The 5,646-nt window shown below is 37.7% G+C and overlaps 1 protein-coding gene across 1 annotated transcript in view; it reads left to right on the top strand.

Moving 5' to 3' along the window:
- The window catches only part of PEX3 (peroxisomal biogenesis factor 3), a 33,866-nt gene that overhangs the window by 352 nt on the left and 27,868 nt on the right, over positions 1-5,646 (top strand). The gene's annotated exons all lie outside the window — the stretch shown is intronic.

Genomic DNA, 5,646 nt, shown 5'->3' with positions numbered 1-5,646 from the left:
GTGGGTGACAGCGTTCTCGGAAAGGGACTTTGGGAGCAAGGGGCGGAAGAGAGGTGACTGTCTTCTGAAATAGAGGGCGGGCGACCATAGTCCCGGATATGTAGAGGAGATTAGTTCACCCGTCGGACGGGGCGCGGGTGACAAACCTCTAAGGTTCTTCACACCTCTGCGGTTGTGGAATTTGTGTCTTTTGTCCTGACACTGCCGCTTACTCTGTTTCTCTCCTATCCTTTTTTCTCACGGACCTTGGGAGAAGCCTACACAATTAAGTTTCTGTTTCAAGATACCATTCTCTTACAGACACGTATTTTTAAGTTGTTCTTTTCCTGTGAGAGTCTTCGTTTGTGTTGGCACTCTCTGTAGTTCGTTTGGTTTTCATCCTTCTCAGAAGTTTCGTAATACTCTAGGAGAACCTAAAGCCTGCACTTCCAGTGTTGTTTAAAGTTAATTTGATTAAAAAAAAAAAAAAAACAGCACGCAGGTAGACTAAAGGAACGCAGGTAGACTAAAGGACTGCACGATACGTACTAGACAAAGAAACACAAATCAGTATTTTAGTTCTGTTTCTGCTTCTTGAGAATACAAATTATGCAGTTAAGAAGATGTTTGGAAGATGTTGTGCAATCTTCCTCAGGATCTTCAAGGTTAGGATCAATGCCCATCTGTCTGGCTGACATAACTGAGTCAGCTGAGGCTGAGGAGACATTTAGAAACAGGATAATCGTGAGAGCCTTTGCCTCATATGGTGATCATGTCATAATATGCAGGGAGTTGAAGGGGAGAATAAGAAGCTTTGTGAGATAGAAGGAAATGGAGGAATGTTAAGAGGGCATTTTTAGCATTTGATTTTTTGAGAAATAGTAGCACGAACTACATGCTTTGGTTACAGAAGTACTTAAAAAACAAGAACAGAAGTTTTCTAAAGAATTTGGTTGCTTTTCTCTTACTGTTAGATTATGTTCTATTGCCTCCAAACAGTTTGAAATTAACAATGCTTTTGGCATCAGGAACTCAGATCTTTTGATTCTGGAAAGTTTGAAATCAGCTTACTGATGAGGTAAGGAGAGTCTTCATCATCTCTGAGGTCTTTCACAAATCAGTACATTTTTATGTGAATTTTTACAGCATTCTTTGAGCAATCCTTTACAAATAAGTTTTCCAGTATCTTCAGCCACTGACATCTAATGTACAGATCTCCCTCAACTTGCGATGGGATTATGACCCAATAAAAATACAGTAAGTTGAAAATATCGTAAGTCAAAAGTACACTTAATATTAGCTAACCTACCAAACATCATAGCTTAGCCTAGCCTACCTAAAATGTGCTGGGAACACTTCCTTAAGCCTACAGTTGGGCAAAATCATCTAACACAAATCCTATTTTGTAATAGTGTTAATATCTCCTGTAATTTTTTGAATACTGTACTGAAAGTGACAAACAATGGTTGAATGATTACAGGATGATTGTAAGAGTTGTTTACTCTCAATGATCGCGTGGCTGACTGGGAGCTGGGGCTCACTGCCACTGCCCAGCGCCACGAAAGTATTATACCACATATTTGCTAGCCCAGCAAAAGATCAAAATTTAAAGTATGGATTCTACTGAATGTGTAATACTTTTGCATCATAAGTCAAAATTTGTATAATTCAGGGACTATCTGTGTATTTCAGTTATTCTAAGAATACTAAGTCCCTTTTATTTGTAAAGTTAAAGATACACATATTATGGAAGAAGTATAAACAAAATTTTTTTTGCCACTACTGAAGGAAGGAAAATAATTTCTCTTTAGCAGTCTCAGAATAGCATACCCCTTCAGATCTATGGAACAACTTAATGGTAGATTAGACATAATCGTAAGGGAAGCAAAAGAGCATACTTAAGACATAGTTATAGACTTTTTCAAAAATTTTTTGAGAGCTTTATAATTACAGACTAAGAGAAATGAGAAAGGGGAAAAAAGTTCAGAGGGACAGAAAGAGAAAATGATCCTAGTGTTTTATATCTTCCTACTAACGTCTTACATTTCAGTTAATCTAAGACATATTTATCCAGTGCCTGTAGTGTTTAAGGTAATATGATTGGAAATACAAGAGTTACAGATTTTTTAATAGTAATAGCTACCATTTATTGGGTGCCCAGAAATAAATGTACTAAGCTCTTCTATTCAATGGGCAGGACAACAAGAGTAGTTATTACTCTCTCCTTTCAAAAATGTTGGAACTAGAATCCTAAGAACTGAAGAAACTTGCCCAGGATCTCAGAGTTAATAAAAAGGAAACTAGAATTCAAACCAGGTGTGTTAGATTCTGAAACACTTTCTCTTTGCACACTACCACTCTGCCTTCATGGACTTTGTGGTCTGACAGGAATGAAAAACAAGTGTCTTAGTCCACTAGGGCTGCTACAGCAAAATACCACAGACTGGGTGACTGTAAACAACCGAAATTTATTTCTCTCAGTTCTCGAGGCTGGATCAGGGTGCCAAGAAGGTTGGGTGAGGGCCTGCTTCTGGGTTGCGGACTTTTTGTATCATCACGTGGCAAAAAGGGTAGGGGTCTCTGTGAAGTCCCTTTTATAAGAACACTAATCCCATTCATGAAGGCTCCACTCTCATGACCTAAGCACCTCCCAAAGACCTCACCTCCTAATATCATCACATCAGGCATTAGGATTTCAACATGTGAATTGGGGGGGGGACACATTCTGATTATGACAAGTATACAAATAATTAAAATACAAAACAATAAGACAGCTGGGGGGTTGGGAAATGGCATACAGATCAAACCAGCAGATAGTATGTGCAGTTGGAAAGAAATAGAAAAGGTCTTCATGGAAGAAGTGGCATATTTTGTCAGGCTTGAAAACTAGGTAAGATATCAGCCTGTTTGCTCAAAGAAGTTTGGCCATTCAGTGGTGGAAAAAAACCTCATGCTTTGAGTTGCAGGCCTTACGTTGGAATTTCCTGCATTTTGGTTAAGTAACTGCTTTCGACCAATTTGTACAATTTGACCAGTTTATAAAATGTAACCTTTTTGGCCTGAGGTCTCCTTTACACTTGTAAAAATTAAAGACTCTAAATAGCCTTTAAAAAATTGTATCTATTAGTAGTTGCCATATTAGAAATTAAAACCAAGAAATTTTTTAAATATTAACAATAGTAAACCCATTACATATTAACACAAATATTATTTTTTAAAAAATAGTGAAAAGAGTGGCATCATTTTACATTTTTGCAAATCTCTTTACTGTCTGGCTTAATTGACGAAAGCTGGATTCCCATCTCTCTCTCTCTCTGTATCCAGTCGGTTGTGTTACTACATGTCATGTAGCCTCTGTAATACTCTGCTGTATGAGAAAATGAGAATGCAAAAGACAAAAACTACAAAAATAGTTTTGACTCACAGGTTCCATGAAAAGGTATTGAACACCTCCAAGAGTACCCAAGCCACACTTCGAGAACTACTATGCAAAGAAAATGTTGCAGAACAGAGAATAAGCAGATTATATTTATTGACTTGCTGATTTCTAAAAATCTCAGAGCATTGACTTATAATTTAAATCTTAATCCCTGTAATTTTTGGTCTCTTTACTTTTCCATTTATTCATTCTTTCTTTCATTCAACAAACATTTGAATGAAAGTGAGGGCCACCTCCCACTATATCAGGCTCTGGGAATACAAAGGAGTAAGACCGTTCTTGACTTTGAGGAACTCGTGGTGCTGTCTGGAAAGCAGAAGCGGAAATAAACAAAAGTAGTACAATGATGATATTACAGTACCATAATAGAGCTGGTGCTGTGGGTACTTAGAGGAGAGAGAAATAAATGTGAAGTTGTCTGGCAGGCTTCACTCAAGAATTCACTTGAGTCAAGTTGTACAGCTAGCAAAAGAGAACGGGACACAGCAGGAAAAAGGGTTGTTCAACAGATTCAGATATATTGCTTGTGATGAGCCAGTGTATTTCACTATGGCTAAGAACAGGGAATAAATGGGGAGTGACAAAAGATGAATTTGGAAAACTAGCCTGAGTGCAGGTTGTGAAGGGCCTTCTATATTGTGCTATTCTACTGAATCTGGACATTATCTCGGGCACCAGTGCTTCTTGACTTTCCTATGATAAAAATCACTTAAGAGGCTTAATAAAAACAGAGTTTTCTTTTGTTGTTTTTTTTTTTTAAGATTTTATTTGTCAGAGAAAGAGCACACACAAGCAGGGGGAGCGGCAGGCAGAGGGAGAAACAGGCTCCCCGCTGAGCAAGGAGCCCGATGCAGGACTTGATCCCAGGACCCTGGGATTTTCTTTCCCAGATTCTGATTCTTTCGGTCCAGACCAGTCCATTTATTCATCAGTTATCCAGCAAGTATTTATTGAGCTCCCTTTGTGTACCTATATTATATATTGGGGATGCAGTATTGTACAAGACAAGACATTTGGGGATGATTTCAGGGAACTCTCTTAAAGGCTACATTTTTAACAGGTACTTCAAGTAATTCTGATGTAAGTGGAACAGGGAATCCACGTTAAGAAAAGATGGCAGGGTGTTAAAGAATTCTAAACCCAGGAATACGTAGTCAGATTTAAATTTTAGAAAATCACTTGGCGTATAAAAGATGGATTGGAAAGGTGTGAGACAAGAACAAAAGCGGAGAGGAGGAAGCTGGAAACCAGTTCTTAAGAGCATTATTCAGAATCTGAATGAAGACAATGGTAAAGAAGTTGGAGTAAAGTGGCAAAATTTAGAAAATATTTCCAGAATAAAATCAGACTAGCAGGATTTCGTGTTTTGTTAGATTTTAAACGATGATAATAGATTATTTTCAAACTTACTGAAATTATTAACCTAGTAGTAATCTGGTAAAATCGTTGTATTGCAGGGATTTTCTTCCAGGAAAGGAAGACAACTAAAAGATAGTTTGAAAAAACTGAATTTATAACGTGGAAAGAGTAGAAGAGATTTTGCTTTACCAGCAATGTTCTGAAAGGAAACCTCAAAACATTTTCATTGGTTTGGGGGGAGGGATTGTTTTCATTTTTGTTTTTTAGATAGCTGGAGGGTGGAGGCAGAGAGCTGGAGGGGGAGGGAGAAAGAATCTCAAGCAGAGTCCAAGCTGAGTGCAGAGACCAACGCAGGGCTTGAGCTTACAACCCTGAGGTCATGACCTGAGCCGAAACCAAGAGTTGGACATTTAACAGACTGAGCCACCCAGGCACCCCCATTTTTTCAGGTATTTAGTGATTGTTTCCATTATTCATAAATAAAGTTATAACTACAGAAGAAACTTGTAAAGCACCTTATAATCCCAGCCTTTCATTTTATGGATGAAAAAATTGAGAGAGAGGAAGAGGTTGCTCAGTTACCTTCCTAGATGGTGCCACAGCCATCAATATCTGTTGTCTTCAGATGATTCAGGCAGCCAGTTGAATATATAGATGATCCTGAATACCATATTTTAGTTAATGAATTCTCTGCCTTCATACTTACTTTCCTAGGGAAGAAAAAAAATCAGAATTTATTAATTTTAGGAATGAGAGCTTGGCTAAATTTGACTTTTATATAGTAACTTCTTACTTTTTATATAGTAACTTACTTCAGTGCTAACTCAAAAAAAAATAATGGGTTGTGGGATTTTAGCCTAATTTCATGT

This window comes from Zalophus californianus, chromosome 7, assembly GCF_009762305.2.
Source record: "Zalophus californianus isolate mZalCal1 chromosome 7, mZalCal1.pri.v2, whole genome shotgun sequence".
Lineage (NCBI taxonomy): Eukaryota > Metazoa > Chordata > Mammalia > Carnivora > Otariidae > Zalophus > Zalophus californianus.
Note: the sequence above shows the minus strand (reverse complement) of the source record. Positions and strands in the feature narration are given on the sequence as shown.